Genomic DNA, 22,832 nt, shown 5'->3' with positions numbered 1-22,832 from the left:
CCGCAGCTAGACCTGGCAAAATGGGTTAGACCCGAATGACCCGACCCAAAATAGTTGACCCGAGACCCGAAAATGACCCGAACTTGTTTGACCCGAATACGACCCGAAACCCGAATTGATCCGACCCGACCCAGACCCGACCCGAACATTGTCTGACCCAATGTTGACCCGACCCGAGGTGACCCAATCTGAAAAGACCCGACTCATAACTTACCTGATCCCAAATGACTCGAAGTGACCCAAAATGACCCGAAACGACTAGTACTAACTCATATTAATACTATATATATCAAACTAAAGTTTCATTGGTTACAATAATCCCTAATAAATAGTTACTTTTGCAAAATAGTATTTCTTAATCAAAATAGTATTAACCTAAGTGCTTAGCCATTAACTCAAAAGCAACCCGACCCAAAATGACCTATACTCGAAAATAACCCGACCCGAAATGACCCGACAACAGGCCATTTGAAATTGACCCGAAACCCGAAAGTGACCCGACCCGACCCAACCCGACCCGAAATATGTGACAGACCCGAAATGACCCGACCCAAACTGACCCGACCCGTACCCGACCCGAGTGACCCGTTTTGCCAGGTCTAACCGCAGCCAATCCCCACCAAAATCCCGCACATCAACGAGCGATAACCCTATCCCTTAATGTGCACATCCCCTCCCGTGGCGGGTTCCACGGAGGGCGAACTAGGGCATAAAGCCACTCCCGCAAGTGATTCCACCACAACCATCACAACATCGTCAAAACCACCACCACACCAACACTCTGATGATCAGCAGACAACAATCATACACAATACAATCACAATCTTAAATCAATTAACAGTAAACTGAGTAGGGGAAACCCTACCTTGACGCCAATCATAAAAATGCATCCACAAACAACCAAGCGGGACTCTAAGACGCACCCTACAACGGTAATCACATCCTATTATACAACTACTCCCAACAATCTACTGAAAGAGACAACAAAACGGCGACTTACCTAGTTACGCGGACCGACGGTGACACGGACGACGACGACGCACGCATCCTTCCTACGCAAGCCCTGTCCTTCCCATGGTTGAGGTCTAGTCTACATATATGAGAGTGTATAGAGGTAGGGGTGATAGGTGAGAGAGAGGTAGACTAGGATTAGAGGAAGAGGAACTGTCGAAAAAGAGGAATGAAATTAAACCTGCGAACTCGCGTTTTTATATCGACGCGTCAACAGCAGCCATACTCGGTCGAGTACTACCATACTCGGCCGAGTAGGCTCTACTCGGTCGAGTATACACACTACTCGGCCGAGTAGTCCTTGCTAGGTCGAGTAAACACTCTCGTAAGGCACCTATCCTAACCTAGTCTCTCACCTATCTCTTCCTAAGGTCTTTCCTGGTCAAAGGGTCGGTCAAAAGACTCCTTAAACATTGTGGGTATTACAGTCTTCCCTCCTTAAAAGGAACTTCGTCCCTGAAGTTCAGCCCACACATCTCAACAACGAGGTTAACCATCACAAGACAATACTACATGTACCACCACAAGACACTCAATTCTAACTACCACGATTACGAAACTCACGATCCTGTTAGGCACATATATATATATATATATATATATATATATATATATATATATATATATATATATATATATATATATATATATATATATATATATATATATAGGGTCGGGATCCGATGAGAACCACCACTATAATGAGAACTATGAGAACCTCTCACATCCATTAGATGTCAAAGAAATAAAGGGCTGACATTAACTAATCTAACTCACACACCCTCAAATCCCGTCATTTTACTTGTTCTCACTTTTCTTTCTTTCTCTTACTTCAAAGCTCACAAAAAAAAATTCCTCTGTTCGTGCATCAATTTCGTGTTACTAGTAATCTTTCCTTTCCTCCCTTTCAATCACATTCTCGGCATTGTGAATTCAACCTCGTTATGCTTTCTTCCTCAGTGGACGTTGTGGATTCGACGAGGTAAAGGCTTGAAATTGATTTTTATTTTTGTGAAATTAGGGTTTAGAGTTTTATGTCTTTTCAATTTTTCGATTCATCAATTAAATTTAGTCGAATTAGTCGAAATTAGGGTTCATATTCATCAATTAAATCCGTTTTTGTTTTTAATTGATGATAATTAGGGTTTTTATTCATCAATTTAGATGATGGTAACTCATTTTCACTTATTGTTGATTTTTTTTTCCTTTTTTAGGGTCGATCTGAATTCTGATGGTAATATTTGTTACATGTAGGAATGGAGTTTTGGGCGAGATGGGCACATAGAGTTCTTTGACCTGCGTCTTTGCTATTAGCAACTGTGTTCTTAGAAGATGTGTATCCCTTTCAACCTTACAGGCTTATAGGTAAACATAAGCGTCCTTACAATATACACGGCTAAATGATGCACTTAATTCTAAGGTACTCACTCCTGCATGGAGTCTAATTCAGGAATAGCCTGTCTTACGACCACCCTATAATTGCCCTTAAGACTTTTTACGAGACCAAACTAATTGTCTCATACCGTATCCCATCTTTTGTCCGACTGCCCCCTTCTTAATGTAAGACATAATTAGCTCCATACTCCATCAGTCTCATTAGCTTATTCACCTTTTTATACTTTATGAGGAGTTTAATCAAAGCAAAAAATGATTAGGATGGGAGTACAACAAATGATTAGGAGCAAGGACGGAGGAGTATAAATTAGCGGTGTTCAACAGATACCACCACATAATCTATTCTTTAATCTATCTATCTATCAAATCATCCACAACAATCCAACAGATAAAATTAGCATTTCAATGGAATGAAGTAGGAGTAGTTGAAATCAAGAGGGGCCTTCCATATTTAAAGTACTTACTATGTTGTGTGCATGGTTACAGTCTCATCACAAACCAGGAGAAGGATCGTTCGAGCTAAACGATGTATTTGCAATAATAAATGCAGTCCCAACAATAGCCCTTCTCAATTATGGTTTCTTCCACAAGGGTCTTGTTCCTGGTCTCTGTTTTGGTGTTGTAAGTCCCCTTACTCTTAACTACCTGTACATGTATTTGTGATCCAGACTTTTTAAATGAGACAATCTCATAATCGTGTTAATTATTCAAGTTCAGCTTGTCACAAATTTAATCTGAGGCTCATGTGATATACTAGGGATCTTTAGAACACGGACTTGGAATAACAGTTTGGAATGGCCTATATGTTTGTGCACGACGGTCTTGTTCACAAGCGATTTCCTGTCGGCTCTATTGCCGATGTCCCTTAGTTTAGAAAAGTTGTCGCTGCTCATCAAGTAATTAGCCGCTTAAACTTTTTAGTTAAATAAATGTCTTCAGCAATTTTAACACATAGTTGAGATTGCGGACCTCGTTTCCGACCGAATAAGAGGGAGTCAAGATATGCATCCTTACCTTGTCAACATAACTGACTAACTGCATTTGATTTTTGGTGTTATGACTGAAAACATTTTAGTGTTTATAATTGAAGCTATACAATGGAATTAGAAGATTCGAATGTTATAATTGTGACTTCTATGATGTTACTAGGCACGTCACATTTGAGAATATGGAGAAATGGTGGAAGAAACTGTGTTATCACACAGGGAGTAGTATCATGATTATGCTTGTCTGGAACAAGGCATATTTGCGTCACTTGCCTGCTCATGCTCATCTGTTATGAGTGGGCATGAAATTTTCATAAGCTTTTCTTGTTAGTTGGTCGTATTCGTTTTTAATTGCTCACATATGTTCATTAAGAATGATTTAATGAAACATTAACATGAATTTATACTAACTTTAATATTGTCATTACCGTTTCTACATTATGGATACTTACATTTTACTTATTTCGAAAGTCAATTAGCTCAAATGGCAGAGCATTGTGCAATGCACAAGATGTGGGTTCAATTCCCACATTGGCTAGGAAATACCATGTTCCTTTTACATTTACATCGAGATCGCCAAAGATCGCAATCTATGGTCATATTTTTTTTGTACATAAGCTAATTTTTATGCCTTTTTGATCACTACAAAGCTAACACATTCCCTCATCGGCGTTCTTGCTGCACGCGGAGTCTAATTATGGCATGCTCGTCTTTTCCCAAGTATGATTATGCCATGCTTAATCTCAGTTTTACTGTACCGCTTGCATCTCGACAAGTTGCAATCATGGGATTTGTTATTTAATAGGCTATATGGGATTCGAACCCATATCATTGTGCAAAATTAGCACTTCGCTCTACCATTGAGCTAATAGCCTTTAATATACGTTAAACAAAGATAAAATGAGGGCTATACATAACATAATTGCTCCAAAGAGAGAAATGAAAAAACATATTAGTATATTACATAAACCAATTAGAAGACACAGCTTCCTTTTGTTGTTGTTAGGTTGCACATGGTAAAACTTCCTAGTACTTTGCTTTTGTTACGAGGGCTTGCTCGACGCGGAACAACTATAAGAGTAATTAGTATGATAATATACCCAACTGATGCAACTGAAGAACTTTATAATGCCTATACATAGTCTAATTATACACATAAATAAAACCTTATTTGATGCACGTACAAGTTTACTTCATGCACATGTAGCCTTATTTCATGCACATATAATCTTATTTCATGCACATATAACAGTTATTTCATGCATGTACACGGTTGTTTAATGCACATATATTATTTTTTCATGCACCTACAAGGCTACTTCATGCATTGATAAGTCTATTGCACCGCCAAACCCTTATCATTATTATTGGGACAAACGATGGAGGACGGGTATCCTAAATTTAGGACGGGAAGCAAGACCACAAGTCACCCTAGAGGGAAAGAGTGAACCCTTTCATGCATTGATAAGTCTATTGCACCGCCAAACCCTTATCATTATATGTCTTAAAATGTAGCGGTCCGCCTAATCCAACCCTAAACCCTTTCCCTAATTTTCATTCGAAGGTCAGCAAGACCGAAAGATAACACTAAAGGGGAAGAATGAACCCTTTTTAGATGACGAGATTAAAGTTAAGGGAATAATGTCCTAAAATTTAGGACAAGAAAGGGTTTAACTTAAAATTAATGTCCTTAACCACAGTAATTAATATCATAATATAACCAACCGACGCAACTGAAGAACTTTTTAATGCACATAGAATCTTATTTCATGCACATAGAACCTTATTTCATGCATATAGAACCTTATTTCATACATGTACGTGGTTGTTTAATGCACATATATTGTTTTTTCATGCATCTACAAGGCTACTTCACTCATTGATAAGTCTATTGCACCCCAAACCCTAACCATTATTATTGGGACAAATAATGGGGGAATAGTGTCCTAAAATCAAGATAATGCCTTGACACCTTACCCGGATCCCTAAGCCATTTACAGTTGAATGTTGCTCAAAGAAGCATCTTATCAATTACGGGGAAGTAGTAACTGATTCTCTGTACAGGGTGTGACAATATGACTTACACGAATATCACAGATCATTTGTTGAGTATTGGTAGGGCTCTCTAGCCAAACAAGCTTTGTCCAAGGACCAATAACAGCTGCAACTTCATCCAAGTTAGTAGCGTCCACACATCTACATAATTACCGACAATTGGATCAGTCAGATCAAATCAAGCCATAGCTGATACATGAGACTGGAGAGGAATGCAAAAATACTAACTTCACAACAACACCTTTCTTTGGGAGAACTCTTGACAATAATCGATCAGATCCGCCATAGATATCAACTCCAGCAACAATTTCTAGCTTAGAACACAGAAGAACGAAGCTAAGAACGTGACTGCATTACCACTACAAATAAAATTAAAACTATTATTCAAGATAAAATAGTAACTAGAGAACATGTATTCTCACAATTACCGCTAGATGCAACATACACAATTAGGTTCTTAATAGCATCGCAAATCGCCTAGTTAAGTTACGTAATTTACAAAGAACAATAACGAAACATTTAAGATTGTATTTTCTTTTCTTTTTAACTCACTTACTTGCAGGGTCCAACATAGTGCGGTAAATTCATTAGTAAATTTGCATCATAAATTAATGAGGGAAAAGAATACCATCTTTAAACAAGATGAGCAACAACAACAAGTGCTGCCATACAAGAGTGAAGCATAATGCTCGGACAAACAATAAGGGAAAGTAAAAGAGGAAGACACTAGCCAGAGATAATCAACCAATCAACAATAAAATGGACATTAAAACAAAAGTTGAGCAATAATAAGCAACAAATACTAGTAAATCTGGCAAATCAAATAGCAGAAAGAGCGATTCACTACATATTAGCTTTTCACTAAGACATGATCTCGTACTCCTGACAAAGATTCGATATCCTTTGCACAATATCCCAATTTTATATTAGGCCAAGTTTCCCTCACCTTTTAGAGAACACTAGGATAGAAAAGTATAAGCACTTTTCAAGCCTATTTACTGAAATTGAAATTAACTCCGACAAAACATAATTGTTATTAAAAAAATTATACAACTAATAAAATACACTCATAAACTGTAACCTACTTACTGAAATTGCAAAATACCTACATAATTTGAGCAACACATGAAAATAGAACACAACGATTTACTAGATTTCTTTTGTTCGACTAGGTTATCGTCAAAGCGACAAAGACGGGTTTTTGCTTCAAATCAACAAGAATCAGCAGAACAGGTTACAGATGATAAAATTAGAGTTATTATTATGGAAACAAACCGGATTAACTTTGATAATAATTAATTAGCTTACAAAATTGAAAAACCTTACATGAATAAAGCATGATCAAGCCGAAAAATTCTTCAATTAAAGCGGAAACAATAAGATCTTTGATAAAATTAATGAGCTATTGATTGTGATCTAGAGGAAAGTGATGAAAGAGGTAAAGTGATTAATCGTATGTTTTCTCTGCATGATTGGGAAAAAAAGAGTGAAGGAAGTAAAGAGAAGTAAAGGGAGGAAGGGTCAGGGTCAGGGTCAAATGACGTAAGATAAGAAAACATCTAAATTGATCTCAAAAGTAAGAGGGTTAATCTAGGCCCTTCCGTTAGATTTAATCTAGTGGTTCTTAATAGGTTCTCATGGTTCTCATTATGTTGTAGGTTCTCACCGGATCCCAAATCTATATATATATATATATATATATATATATATATATATATATATATATATATATATATATATATATATATATATATATATATATATATATATATATATATATATCATTCAATTCTAATTTTCTGTCAATTCCCACACCTTAGCTCATGACAACATAGCCGGAAAGATGAACATAGAAGGCAGCATATAAGGGAAGAGGGCTAAACACTCGAGAACTCTGTTTTGATATTTCAAGATAGAACTTTGTTTTACCTTTTATTTATATGAACTTTTATATCGCGATATGTTACCTACCCCTCTAAAAAGGAACTTCGCCCCCGAAGTTTAGTGCACCCAAAGACAACGATTACACGTAGTTGGACACTATCACAAATCATACATTTAGTACACGGCCACAACACATCTCTACTCATAATCCGCAACTATCCTACGACTACTAAGAAAGAAAAGATGCACACATACATTCTACTAAAAGAGCTACACACAAACATGAAACGTCATGATACCACTGTCATCTCAACCCAAACAGACCTGAACAAGGTACTCCACACGAGGACGTGAAGATAAAAGCAAGTTAACATAATACACCCAAGACAAAAGAATTAAACGTAAAAGTACAATGAGTTACAAGTACCACGCAATACCCTAATACTCGGCCGAGTATAAGAGTGTACTCGACCGAGTAGACTCTACTCGGTCGAGTATGATGTATACTTGGTCGAGTTTTCACGGGCAGAGAGCGATTTCAGTAATGAAACCCAATTCACCCACAAACTAACCTGCAACAAATCACGATTGCCACACTGAAGTGCATGTCCAAGGTTACCAAATCACAACCATAGTATGCTAAAATAAGTAACGGCCTTAAGGCCAAGTACAGTCATCCAAATGTAAAGAGTTCAACACAAAATGATAAGCATCCACAACAACTGAAACGAGACTAGAAATACAAGAAAATCAAATGCTAGGACCCTCTTCCATCTCATCATCACCGCCTGCACCTGATGCTCCGGCTCCCGAGGTACTAGCTCCCTGATAACCCGCTGCTGAGTAATCTCCTCCTCCTATCTAACTGCCATAGTTGGCTCCCCACGGTCCCGCGAGGCAGCCAAACTCAGCCTCTTCTGGTGGCCTCCAAAAGCTGGGGTCGACTCCATAGCTATGGAAGATACCTGTGTCCACTCCGGGTCCTCTCCACTAAACGGGCTGTGCCAGCTCCGTCCCTATGCCCTGATTAAGGGCCATCTCATGCATGTTGCGGAGCACCAAGGTGGTGGAGATCCGCTCAGTCAAGTCGCTCACCTGCATCCTAGGGTCATGCACTGTGGGGGAGGGCGAGTACTGCTGAGAGTAGAAGTTCGGGGTGGAGTAAGAGGGCTCAGTCTCGACCGGGTCCACCCTAGGCTGTGTGACCCTACGACGCTCACGAGGTGGGGGAGGAGCCTGTTGTCCCTCAGGCACTGAGGTAGGCTCAGGCAGGTCCAAAAGAATGGTGGGATCAATCAAGTAGTACTGAGGTCCAGGTCTAACCACACCACCTACAAGCTCCCACTCAACTAAGTGGTCAACAACGGGAAGGCGTGCAGGGTCGTAAAGTACCATCCACATATATCCTCTCACTCTCCAAGCATAAGACCCATCCGCCATCTTTCTCAACCACTTTTTGTTACACCAATACTTGGCGTTCATGGTAGGCACAGTCTCAATAAGCTCGTCCCCTGAGGGAGGTGGAGCCTCAAAGTCAGTCAGGCGCTGGGTTAGGCGGGTCACTATGGCCCCGCAAGCAATGTGACGGTTCAGGGACTGTGCCATATGATCCAAGCTAGCACAAACCACCCCCGGAGCGCTATAGTAAAAGGGCTTCCTACGGTGCAGGTTCAGGTAAGACATCAAAAACATAACCTCATGGGAATTAAGTTTACTCATATCATCTCTCGAGTACAACATGCAGGTCATCATCCTAAGGAACATACGGAGGGACACGTGCTGAATATCGTTAATCAGCATAGCACTGGCACTAGGAGCAGGTCGGCCAGTCAAATAAGGAAGATAAAGAGGTGCACCACTATTCTTAGCCACGTCACTAAGATACCCCGTCCCCTCTGCCTCTAGGCCCATATGGCCAGCTGTGGACAATGGGCCCATGGGGGCCCTTGGGAAGAAAAAGCGTTTGCATTTGTGGAGTTCGCCGCCAATTTATTATGGGAAATTGGAAACCGTTCGAATACCTCGTGCCATGTCAAGACACAAAGTAGTGACATGAACACCAAGAACTCGATACCCTTAGCATTCTATGTCTAGAATGACTGTTGTGGATGCCAATGAACACGGATGTTCACAGAGATCTGGAGTAAGGGGTAAGGGTACGTATTAGGAAGCTCTTTTGATCGAACACCTAATCCCGCCCGCCTCGATAGCGGCCTCTACTAATGATTAGGGAAATTATCTATTCTCGATATATTGACGGTTATATGCATGCAATGCAACATCCATTAGATTAATCCTAGCATGTGAGAATTAATACTAAGTCGGTGAACACGTAATTTTAGCATACAATTAGGTCGAATCGGGATTTAAGTTCAATCACATGTGAAGGCATACAAGTGATAAAAAGAAATACAATAAAAATTACAATAAAGGAAAATTACAATAATGAAAATTACAATAATTACATCGGGTTTAATGATTTATGTCGAAAATACATCTAAAACGGATAGTTTGGAAAAGAACGAAATGAATGAATTAATGAACAGGAATTAAGGCGATAATACGAATAATAGTTAATTAATTACGTAATTAAATAAATTAGGTCGAGGCAAAACGGGAGTTCAGAGACAGAAGTCAGCCAGGAACAGGCGCAGCAGAGCTGCGCCCTCTGGAAGAGGCGCAGCAGTCACTGCGTCTGTTCCTTGGCTCAGTTCTGGCTGTGAAGCCGGAATTGCGAATTGTTAATGCTCGTTGGTGATTTTAATGATTGATTAGTATTATTTACTCGGATGAAAGTGATTAACATGTTATTTACATATGATTGATGGTCATAAAAGCAATAAACATGGATGAAACGGAATTAGGAATTATTACAAGGTTTAATGGATTAATAATGGATTAAACAAACTAACTAATTAATTAGGTTAAACATGATGAACTAATGATGAACATGATAATAAAAAGGTGAGAATATATCAAAGATCGAATTCCAGAAACTCAATATGAACGAATCGAATTTCTATAACCCGGATTTGACTTTAACGACGAAAACCCGCAAATATTGGTTATTTGGGATTTGAGTCGGGAATTTAAAAGATGAATTATATGTTAATGACGATGAACAATATGTTAAATTATTATGCTCAGATTGTTATATTAAAACAAGGAACGAAAGAAAGCAAAATAAAAAGAACGAACGAATTAACGAAAGACGAAAGAAGAAGAAAGGAAGCAGGAACTGCGGCAGCCTCACGAAGAGGCGCAGCAGGTACTGCGTCCCTTCGAAGAGGCACAGCAGTTGCTGCGTCCTTTCTCGACAGTTGTCCTCTGATAATCCGTAAAAAGGGTTTTAAGCACAGTTTTATAAATTGGTTTTAATTGTATTTTCGACATAAATCTTACAATTGTGATTGCAATAAATAAATAACAATAAGTAAAAGAGAGATTTACACCCTCAGACTTACATGTTTGACGAAACGAGATGAACTAAGTTTACGATTAGTGATGCTCGACTCGAATGTAACGAAAGTGCCCTCGTAAGAGGAAAACGAATAAGATTGATTAAAGTTGATTATTGTGGAGTTGGTCAAATTGGTCGGTCATCCAAAATGAGGTTGGTACTCAGAAGGATCCGAGCTTACGTGGTCGAAAGTTCAAGCACGTAGACGCCAAAAAGTAAGAACGTGGTCTACAATACAAAGGGAGAAGAGAAGGGCGGACACTCGCGTGACAAATATGTGAGACCAAAGGTCTCTATTTATACTAATCACGTGGAGGAAGTAGGGTTTTCGGAGAGACTTTGGAAGTGAATCTCGAAAAGATATGAAAAGATACGAAAAATACGCAGAAAAGGAGTTGGGAAGAGGCGCAGCAGGCACTGCGTCTCTTGGAAGAGGCGCAGCACTTGCTGCGTCTATTCCCAAGTGGTTTCCTCCTGCGGAAGAAAGATTTCCGTGTTTAGTTTATGGAATAACGGAATAATTTGGTTTTCCTTAATATTTTGTGTGAATATTACGGGAAATTGTTTACCAAAGACTAAAAGATTTATAAAATATGGAATAGAAATATCCGGAACATTCCAGAACATTCCAACTCGGCATTTTAATGGCTGTCATAAAATGAAGACGGTTTTAGGCCCTGACTCCAAATATACTCTAATTACTGTCAAAACGACCGTATCAGCGTGTAGATGACAATTAAGAGGTAGACATAAATGTTTGAGCGATCACTTGATGATAAACTTACGAACTGTCACAAATCGTTCCGCGTACCAAACATGCGGCCCAATCATCACCGGGTGGTTGGCGGGAGGTGCAGTAATGAGGTATCTACAGAGCCCCCATTTTGACTGAGGCTTGGACAAGGCGAAAGTCAAAGTATAGCCATCAGGTCAATCGAAGATTACAACCTGACGACTATGGCGACGCGATATTGGGAGAAGACAGCAGGACACAGTCGGGTACTGCTGGGAGAAATCTGCTTGTGTTCAGCTTCAAACAAACTTCGGAAGAATTTGTGGGTCGATGTTGATCTCCATGTCTCGAGAGGGAATGACTGTCCGTCGTGAACTCTCGCTGGGGGAACTTAATCGGGAACTGATCTCTATGTCTCGAGAGGGAAAGTCTATCCATGTACTCTCGCTGGGGGAACTTAATCGGGAACTGATCTCCATGTCTCGAGAGGGAAAGTCTATCCGTGTACTCTCGCTGGGGGAACGGAATAAAGGCGTGTCGAAACACCTGTCAAAGAGGGATGCTCGTTATGACAAGCTAGGTCTTAGATAAGAAATAAGGTGATAATTTGTTGTTGGCTTGGAGGATGCGGATCCGGGCGAAGAACATATGTCAAACGGACCAAATACGTGATGTAGCATCCAGGAAGAGGCGCACCAAGGATGGGCCCACAAAAATAACGAACTCATAACGAATTTTTGAAAATTCGTACGAAGGGAAGCTGAGGAAGAGGCGCAGCAAGAGCTGTGTCCCTTGGAAGAGGCGCAGCATCTGCTGCGTCTATTCCTGGGCGTGTCTTTTCTGCGTAAAAACCCGATGAAACTGGGGTTTCATTTCATTTATTCGAAACACAAAATCTCAATTACTCTCGTAAATTCCAACCATTTTCGTCGAAATTTGATCCAAAAGCTTGCATTTTCCATGACTAATCAAGGTATGTGTATCAATCTTGCATTTATCTTCCGTATTTGCTTAAATGGGATCGACAAAATTAGGGTTTTCGACCCTAATTAGTCGAAAATTTGGGGCTTCTCCCCCAAATGATTTTGCCTTGCGAAATTGACTTTGTAAATGGCCAATTGGTATTATAAGGATCATAACCATGTATTTGTTTCGAATTTTCGTTGAGTTTTGAGCATTCGAGTGAAATTGAGACGATTTCACCGCTAAACAGTAAATTGCTTCGAAAATAGTCTTAGGATTGCCCATTTGCGACGAAACTTGATATCTGGAATCCTTGTGTTATGGGTAAACTTCCTACCATCTCGGAATTTTGGTTTGTGACGGCTATTTCAGGACACGTTTCTTAGGGCATAATCGCCGTTATAATGAAATGCTGCTAAAATTTCGACTCGAACCCATGACTAAGCTTCAACTTAGGCTTGACTTAACCCAAATTATCACATGAGCGGACGGGTTTGTGGGAAAAATTGTCAATGATGGCAAGAAAAGAGCGATTTCGGAGCTCCGAAAACTCGAAAATCCCCTAGTCAAGGCTTGTCATCAATTGACGCGGCCTAAATTTACCTTAATTTTGCAGGTGACGAGGCTTCTACGTCTGGGAGGGTCCCCATGGACATAGACACTGCTGTTGACCCTTCTCAGGTGCTTGAGGAGGCGTTGGAGGAGGCTTTCACCGCTGCGGTGATGGCTGCTGAGGACGAGGTCCAGGAGGAGGAGGAGGCCCCGAGACGGGCCAACGTTGGACGAGGTGGTCGCCAGCTGAGGGGAACACCTGCGTGGGCTGAGACCTGGGACAGTAGGCACCTGCTCTGGGCTGCGGAGGGTCACCTGTCCTACAGGACGGTGAAGAGCTTGGTAAATAGGATTCATAACTCTTCATTCATCTTCTTTCATTTCTGTTTGTCATTCCTTTTCTTCTTTATTTGAGCTAAAGATAGCTTTTGCTTCAAATCAACATAGGAGGCTGGGAACATCCGGTCATTCTCGGGCTACACGACAGCGATGGGGTGCTACGAGAGGCTGTCGGCTGAGGAGCGGGCCATGATCGAGCGGGGAGCGTTCGGCGCCTTGGTGCAGGCCTGGAGGGATATTGCGAGGAGGAAGCTTCGGGCTAACCTCAGTCTCGTCCGAGCGTTCTTGGACTGGTTTTGGGACAAGACCACCATGTTTCACATGCCTTTTGGTGAGGTGGGGGTCACGTTGGAGGACTACGGCATGATTTATGGTCTGCCGTGTGGGACTGAGGTGGTGGAGTGGCCAGAGACGGCCATGAGGGTTGACTCGGCGGAGGCCAGGAGGCTGATTGGCTAGAACTTGGTGCCGGAGGCGGCTGCGGTACCTGGCTTGGTGCCTAGTTCTTACGCGCGGGACTACTTCGCGGGGAAGACCCCGGCGTTAGTGGTGATCGAGGGAAGAGAGACGGCTCCTCCTCCCTGCACTGCAGAGCAGAGAGTCCGCTTGTGGCTCTGGTGGTTTCTGTCTTCGATTTACCTCGGAGACAAAGGCGAGAGGCTTTCGACGAAGCTTCTTCCCTTCCTTTTTGACCTGAGCTCCCTAGGCCGTTGAGACTGGTTCACTGCTGGTTTTGCGGTCCTCATCCGCTTTATGAGGGCCATGGTTCGTCCGGAGTTGATGGAGAAGGGGACTTCTCCTACTGCTGTCGGCCCTGGACTGTTGTTGGAGGTATGAACCTTCACTTCTTCTCATGAAATATCATCTCTTTTTCTTGTCAAATCATGAAAGATCGTTGCTGATTATCTTGATTTACAGGCATGGGTGTACTCCTACTTTCCGGGCCTCGCGCCCAAGAGGACGGAGCCGGTGGAGAAGGCCTATCCCGTTGTGAGGGATTGGGTGATGTGCCGGACGAGGAGTCGGCGTTCCTTCCACGACGTCTATCGGCGGGAGGTGAACGCTCTTCAGCTGGACGGCGTGATTATTTTACCTTACATTTGTCTGTGTTTTCTCTTTCTTTTAGAACTGATCATAAGAATGACCCTTCGTTTGCTTTTCTAGTGGGTACCTAGGCCTTGGGAAGAGTACGCTGGCGCTCCTCCTTTTGTGGCTAAGGTCCTTCGACCTAGGAGCTCGAGCCGGCAGCTGCTGAGGACGTCGATGGGTCTTGTGTGGTACTTGGGTGAGCGCTTGGCTCGGCAGTGCTCTCGGGATGTCTTGACGGTTCCCATCGATCCCCCTCGGACGATGTTTAGGGAGCCTTCTGAGGCTGAGAGAGAGACTGACTTGGCTGGCATTGGTGGCGACGCCGTCCTCCTTCCTGGTGAGGACTACTCGGCATTTCTCTACGGGAGGTTGGCATATTGGCCGGTTGTGGTAAGTGCTTTGCCCTCTTTCAGTTTGATTGTTTGAGCATATGATGAAGGATCATCGGTTAACGAAAGTCGCCTGATCTTGCAGGAGGTCGAGGCGGCGGGCATCGATCCCCCAGAGTACCCCGAGACCCTTGAGTACACCGACACGACGGGGATGACGATGATCTCCGAGCTACGTGACTTTGACGTGGCGGTGAGAGATGCTGGCTTAGACGATTGGCAGCATCTGATTCGGAGGGTGAGTCTTCTAGCCTGTATAGTTTTCGTGTAAGAACACATTTGCTCACATTTGCTCAATTGCTAAACATTTTCCTTTTGAAATGCAGGTCGCGCCATCCCGGTTCGTGGCTTTGTGGAGGGTAGACAACCGTCTGCGGGCTACTGCCGTCGAGGCACTTGCTGGTAGCCGAGGACGTCAGGTATGAACCTTCCGTTTTCTAATTTTGAGTTTTCTAATCTTCTTTTATGCTTGAAATGATTGACATGAGTCATCTTTGTCGTTTGCAGAGGGAGCGTGAGCTGGAGCGAGAGCTTGCCCAGTCCCGGGAGGAGACGGCTCGCCTGCTGAGGGAGCTCGAGGTTCGCGACGCCGAGGTTGCTGCTCTTGAGGTGAGAGTTGCTGAGCTAGACGGCGACGAGCAGTAGCTTTCGTGTTGCTTCTTGTTTTTTTTTTTTTTGTATTTTGTACATTTATACATTTTTGGACATTTGGATCTTGTTTCGGGGCTCAAGCCCCCAGTTTGGTGTACATATCCTTTTTTTTTGGTTGTATATTTGATGGCCTGAGTGCCTTTGCTGCTGGATTGCTTTGTTTGTACCTGCAGGTTAGCTTTGAACAGGTTTGGTAGATGACGGTTTACGCCGTCATGCTGCCGAAATTTACACAGAAATCACACAGAACATATATTTGTACATATGGCCTAAATTAGCGTAAAACAATGACTCCACAAAAATGAAAATGCAAAAAGTATGACCAGAAATGAAAATGCAAAAATTTGGTCGGAAATGGCAAAAATTTGGTCGGAAATGACCGGACGGTAGGGAGGGTTACCCCCTAAAAAGAAAAAAAAAAAAAAAAGAAAAACATGTAAGTTTAAAATGGAGAGTGAAATGATTCCCCAAAAGGAAAAGGGGTAAAGTTCGAAAAAATGATACAATGAAATTAAATACCAAAGTGTGAAAAAATAAATGAAATTAAATTGGTGAAATGATTCCCCAAAAAAGAAAATTAAAAAGAAATGTACAAGTGTGCTAAAATGACGAAAATGTTGATATCGTCTCGAGATGCGTGCCCGCGGATTTAGGAAACACGAAATATGGTAACAAGAAATGTACAAGCGTGCTAAAATGACGAAAAACAGCTGAGGAAGAGGCGCAGCAAGAGCTGCGTCCCTTCGAAGAGGCACAGCACCTGCTGCTCCTGTTCCCCAGTGCGTCCGTCCTGACGGATTTTAGGAAACAGCTTTTAGTATAAATAGAGACGTCGAAGGAGGTTTTATTCACATAATTGTTATGTCTTTCTTCGTCTTATTACACAAAACTCCCAAAATAAGCCTACAATATGAATACTCTTGAAATTCGTCTAAAAGAGTGGACAAATGAATTCTCTAGTGTGGAGAAGTATGACCTGGGTGCTTATAATTTTGGAGCACTTTTGAGCTTGAAATTGATCAAGGTAGTCAAACCGTTTCTCGATGCTTGTCTTGACTATTGAGACCCTAATCATCACGTATTTGCCTTTCCTGGAGGAGACATTTGCCCATTTCCTGAGGAGATTGCTGCGATTGCTGGTTGGGATCCGGAACATTTGCCTGCTATTCCCTCCACTTCTCAAGGGTATAAGAATAAGTTTAGAGACTTGCTTGGAATGGCCAGAGTTGATGTTGACCGTCTTGTGACCTCTAAAGGAGTGCGAATGTTGGATTTCATCGATCGCTTCATCAATAAGGCTGATCCTACTGTTTCTTATGTTGCAAGGCGAAGGGCATTCGGGTTCTGCCTGTTGCATGTATATGTCCTTCAAGGGCATGTTGATGAGGACATGAGGGGCGACCCTCGTCTCTTGAGCCTGATTGAGCAAATGGAGCTGCGCAGGAGCCCAGCGTGTCTGTGTTTAGGAGAGATCCTATTGGGCTTGGATAACAGGAAAGCCAACCGCGACCTACCGTATTTGGGAAGTCCCATTATTTTGCAGGTAAAAGAGTACTTTTCTTTATTTTTCTTTTTTTATTTTTCGTTTTTTTTTCTTTCTTTTTTTTTTTCTTTTTTTTTAATACCCGCTTTTGGTAGGTTTGGCTTATGGAGCGTCTTCGATTGATCGAGCCCCCAGCTAATGTTCCTTCTTATCATGCTCGTTTGATTGCAATGAGGACCAGGCTTTACATGGTGGACTTCACTCGAGTGTGCAACTACTGGGAAAACAAGTTGAAAAGTGAAGATGGCCCCTTAATTAGATGGATCGTACCATGGTGGCACCTCAAATATGTTACTGGAGTATCTTCCCTGGATCCTATCCGAGCTGTTCGCATTCCCGGTTTGGAGTTTATGATATGAATCTTCCCGGAGAGGTTGATGAGGCAGGTTGGATTAAAGCAGATGATCCCGAAGCTTGACACTGTCCCGCAGACTGCCGTTGCGCTTACTATGGAGAGTCGAAGAGAGTGGGCCATCAAATGGGCTCAGAGGAACATTTGGTTCTTGAATTCTTCTGTCAGTGCTCTATGGGTGTCAGATTCCTATATGCGGTGGAGGAAGGCTGCTACTCCGGAGGAGCGCGAGAGACTGATAAAAATGGAAGAGTAGCCTATGTCTCTTATTATTATTATTTATTATTATTATTGTAATAGGAAGGTGGGGTTTTTAGAATCCTAGCCTATTTATTTTTATTATGTAACGTATTATTATTATGAAATGAAATAAAAGAGGTTAATTGGTTATGAAACCGTTGTGGTTTTCTTTTCATTATTCTTGTCGAATTTCAAATGCATTTGCAAATGTCCTTCTATTTACATTTAAAGTGATTAAGTGGGTTGTATCCCGTGAAGGATTGCCTACGTATTCATCAAAAAAATGAAATCAAACCCTTGCGCGTAGTTCGAGTAAATGTAAAAGAATAACTGTTCTAAGCAAGAGCTTGTAATGAACTTTAGAAAATAAGCATGTGCTTTACTTACTCTGAAAATGCAATTTAGTTTATTTGATGATATGAGAATGATAAATTGTCAAAATGCAAGAGCAAGATGACATTAGCTTGATTCAGCTTGGCCAGAGGCCGTTTATTTCGTGCCACAAGAGCGACACGTGAGGTTACGCGAGGCGCGTTTTTTACTCCTATTCTAGGCATAGTAACGTTTCAGTTGGTCAAGGTTTGTTGGGTTGGTAAATTCGTTCCCGTCTAGGTCTGTGATCCTAACCGCACCCCCTGGAAGTATGTACTTGACTAGGAATGGCCCGGCCCAATTGGGTTTGAATTTTCCTCGTGGGTCGACAGGTAAAAGAGCCCTAATGGATTTGAGGACCAAATCTCCTTCTTTGATGTTCCTTGGCTTAACCCTTTTGTTGAAGGCTCGTTTGATACGCGCCTGATATGTCTGCACATTATGTAATACACGTAACCTTCGTTCATCTAGGAGGATGAGTTCTTCGTATCTGTCCCTCTTCCATTCGGCTTCGGGTATTTGACTTTCGAGTAAAATACGCATGGATGGTTTTTCTAGCTCGACTGGTTATACAGCTTACATGCCGTAGGTCAAATAGAAAGGAGTAGCCCCAGTGGGTGTCCTAACGGATGTACGGTATCCCCATAAAGCAAAGGGTATCTTGCTCGGCCAATCTCTATAGTTGTCAATCATTTTCTTGAGAATTGTGACAACGTTTTTGTTCGCTGCCTCTACCGCACCATTGGTTTGTGGTCTATATGGCGAGGCATGGTGGTGCTTGATTTTGTACTTGGCTAGCAATTGTTCAGTCTCGGCTTGGAAATGTGATCCATTGTCACTAATGATCTCATGTGGGCAACCATATCGATAGATGATATTGGTTTGTATGAACTTTGCCACATTCTTGGCTGTAAGATTGGTGTAGGAAGCCGCTTCTACCCACTTGGTGAAATAATCGATTGCTACTAGGATGAAACAGTGACCTCCTGTTCCGGCTGGAGTGTAACACCCGCGAATTTCTCATTTTGACACTTAAAATTTATTTAACCGTTACTTACCTTACTTCATAATTTTAAATTATTTAATTTTATTAATTTTATTTTAAACACGATTTTTATAAAAGTAATATTTTTAAAGCTTAATTTATACAAAAATACGTATTTTAGTCGGATAGTAATAATAATGTAATAATAATATTATTATTAATGATAGTAAACTTCCGTCTTAAATTCCGTCTAGCTATAGACCGTCACATTTTCACATGTGAGGCTAATATATTCTCAACCTATCCCGTATCGACAACACATTACCTACTTCTATTATTTTATTACCCTCACTCACCCTCACAAAACCAGTGGACCAATCCCCAAATCCCTAACCCTTTTACCCCTTTCTTTCTTTCGAAAAATTTGATAAAAACAACAACACAGCAGCTTATATAAACACCATTTTTGGCCGATTTCAAGCTCGGATTTCACGCTCATTTCTACACCATTCCTCTTTATTTTTGTACCATTCTCCTCCTTACTTCCTCCTTCATCTTTCAAGGTAATAAAGTCTCATTTTTGTGATGGTTTCTTTTTGCGCCGTCTTATAAAAGTTTCGTCTTTTAGCCTCTTTATCCCGTTTTCTTGCTCTTTAATGAAGGATTTGAAGGCCCGGAGTAAGACTCAAGCTTTGGGGACCGTTTATTCGAAGAATAAGGAGCGTTTAAGGTAACGGTGATAGGTTACTCGACAAAATGTCGAAATTCCGTCTTATGGGTCATTTTATATACTCTTGTGTGATAAAGTTGGGTCCTTTGTGCTTTTCTCTTATTAATGGTTGAATGTGTCGGAATAATTGTTTTAGTGACTGGGTTTTATATGTGAAATTCCATCACAATTTGTGCTAGCTTTGGACCGTGTTTACTCAGTAGAATGGTGGGTTGTTTGGTCGAGATTGGAACACTTGAATGCTTGAAATTATCGTGTTAATTTCCGTCTTAAAACTTGTCCTTTTCAGATGCCTGAGTTTATTGCCTTTTCCTGATTGATTGATATATAATTCAATAAGCTTGTAGCATACAGTCATATACCCATCCATTTGTGCAATTTACAACTGAAGTGAACTCGTGTTTTTAAATGTTACTATGGAAAGTTGCCTAAATGACTAAATGATGCCAGTAAAAGAATTATGCATTTTGATAAAACCAAACTCATTTTCTCTGTTCTGAAAAAAAATGTGGACGTCAATCATCTGCTTGCCATTATGACTAGATGAAGCTGCTCAAAAATGTGAAAAAGGGGCTGTGAGTCAGTCTTATACATGGTTTTTGGTCAATGTTTGGTTGGTGGTTCGAGCCAACTCTCTTACTTCCGTCTCAAGTATATATCCAAGTATGATATGGGTCCTTTGTATGGTTAATTTCCGCCTTGTAACATGCTTAAAAACTTGTCTTAAGACGGCTTCACAGATTGTCTAGAAAAGAAACCATGTATATAGGTTGTGTATGGGTGATTTTCTTAGACTGTTTTTGAGTCGATTTCACGGACGATTTGAACCAATTATTTAATTTCCGACTTGTGCGAATATCCATGTGTGTAATAGGTTAGTGGTATGTGAGAAATTCCATTCTTTTTATGTTTAAAATTTCGTCTTAAGATGGACACAAAAGAACTTTATAAATCGTAAAAATGGACCTTGTCGAGCAGTTTTCGTGGGCTGTTTTGACGGGCTTCTTTATGTTAAATTGAACCAACTTTCTTGCTATTGTCTCAAGTACATGTACATATTTGGATTGGGTCTTTTGTACCGGTGAAATCCGTCTTGGTTTGGCCTAGGAAACCGTCCTAAGACGGCTGGACAGTAGGGATTGGCTGCATCTTTTTGTTGCTTTGTACTATGTTCTGTGTAGCTGGCTGTTCTGTGCATAGACTGTGGCCAGGCCTTGCAGGCCGTGGCTGAGCCATGTCGAGGGTACAACCAGGCCGTGGCTGGGCAGGTGCCGACCATGGCTAGGCCGTAGTCTTGGTTAGATTAATTTTGACCGTGAAATACGTGTATTCGGCCTTAATTCATTTAACTTCCGTCACATACTTTTGCATCCTAAATTGTTTTCCTACCGCCCATTTATATTTATATTTCTCACATTAATCATAAATGTGGAGTTTATTATTTATTCAAGTCAAAATTTGATGAAATGTCTCACTTACCTATAATATGAATTTTTAATCCGTCCATTCTCATTCATTTATCGTATGTCAAATATGGGTGAATTATTCTACTTATTTAATTAAATTGAGTCATTTATAATTGGATGCTTGTTTTGCTTATTATAAATGGTCCATCTCTGTTTGTTTACATTTTTATTCAAGTGACAAATATTGAAGAAATGGGTTACTTATTCTTATTCATGATTATGATTTGGCATGAAATGTCTCACTTGGATTATTATCGGTTCATTACATGTAGTAGTCTCTTTCCAAGTTGATTCGTATCGCTTGGTTGAGTCTTATTCTTATGATAATGCCTTTATGCTATACCGTATTGCTTGACTTATCTTTACGCCTCTTTCGGACTGTCCTGCCGATTGTGGGTTTAGCTCATATCTTCCGCCTCTTTCGGACTGTCCTGCCGATTGTGGGTTCTCGATTTCCAATTTAGGGTTCGGGTCTTGGATGCGGACTGTCCCCGCCGCATGTCGAATCGGGAACCGTGTCTTTGTCCGAGTCGCCGATTTAGACTAGGACTGAGTCTTGGGAGTACCATTGTCGTCCTACCAGGGGAATTATATTTTGATATATGAGTAGTAAAGGTCTTGCTTGGTTTAGATATTGGTATTTATCTTTCAAGGCAAGAGTTATGCCTTGTGTTGTTTGTCTTGGTCCTATCGGATACTAGGGGTGAGCTATAAGCCCTCTAGTTGCGATATGATCGTCGGGATTGATGTTTCCATCCGTTCTTATGGTGAGATGCAAGCCATAAGTATGAATGTGACATTAGTAGCCACGTCCCGTACAATGATTGCTAAGTGGTTTTTCCAAATAATGGCTACGGTTTCTGTTCTTGTAATTTGTATTGGTTGATCCGTTACCTAACTTTTTCACATGATTCGGATTCTAATTTCATATATATGTTGTATTTCCTTGAAATACGTGCTTTTGTATAAATGACCGTATTCTTGTCTTTCATATTATTTAATTGTCTAACATGATCAGTTAAATATTTATTATACTAATGTTGGTCTATCTTGTTCCATCTCAATTATTTACCATATTTACATATAACCTTGATATTCTTATCTTTTGTATGCATCTTATATGACTTACCTGTTTTAGTTTCTTGTTATGTTCGTTTTGACATTTTGTGGCTGGGAGAACCTTGAGTTACTCCCCACTGACTGTGGCGTTCATGTTTACATGAATGACAGGTTGTGAAGATGATTACGTGGGGAAGACGTGTGGGCTAGCGAGAACTAAACCTTGGACTAGTAGTTGGTTTATTAGGATTGCTTAGACTCACCATTTATCATTTTGTCATTCGAGGGATATATTTTCCCTCACCTTTGACTATCGCGTTTGTATAATTTAATCTTTATTTCCGCATTCTTTATTTGTCTTTTAGATTTTTATGAACCCGCGCTTTATAAACTTTAAAAGTTTCAAAAATTTCCTAAAATTCCGCATTTTATAAGTTATATTTTCCGCGTTATCGCGGGGTGTCACATGGAGTGATCTTGTCGATGATGTCTATTCCCCAAGCAGAAAATGGCCAGGGAGATGTCATGGTGTAAAGCAATGAGGGAGGAACATGTTGCACATTCCCGAAGATTTGGCA

The 22,832-nt window shown here is 41.0% G+C and overlaps 1 long non-coding RNA gene across 1 annotated transcript; it reads left to right on the top strand.

The window, feature by feature from the left end:
* The first annotated feature begins 19,456 nt into the window (after positions 1-19,456).
* On the top strand, positions 19,457-22,603 carry LOC141646197 (uncharacterized). The gene is made up of 3 exons (XR_012545419.1): positions 19,457-19,562; positions 19,662-19,729; positions 22,426-22,603. It is a non-coding gene; the product is annotated as an uncharacterized LOC141646197 (long non-coding RNA).
* The last annotated feature ends 229 nt before the right edge of the window (positions 22,604-22,832 follow it).

Source organism: Silene latifolia, chromosome 3 (assembly GCF_048544455.1).
Source record: "Silene latifolia isolate original U9 population chromosome 3, ASM4854445v1, whole genome shotgun sequence".
Classification (NCBI taxonomy): domain Eukaryota; kingdom Viridiplantae; phylum Streptophyta; class Magnoliopsida; order Caryophyllales; family Caryophyllaceae; genus Silene; species Silene latifolia.
The sequence above is the reverse complement of the archived record's forward strand: the minus strand, read 5'-3'. Positions and strand labels throughout refer to the sequence as shown.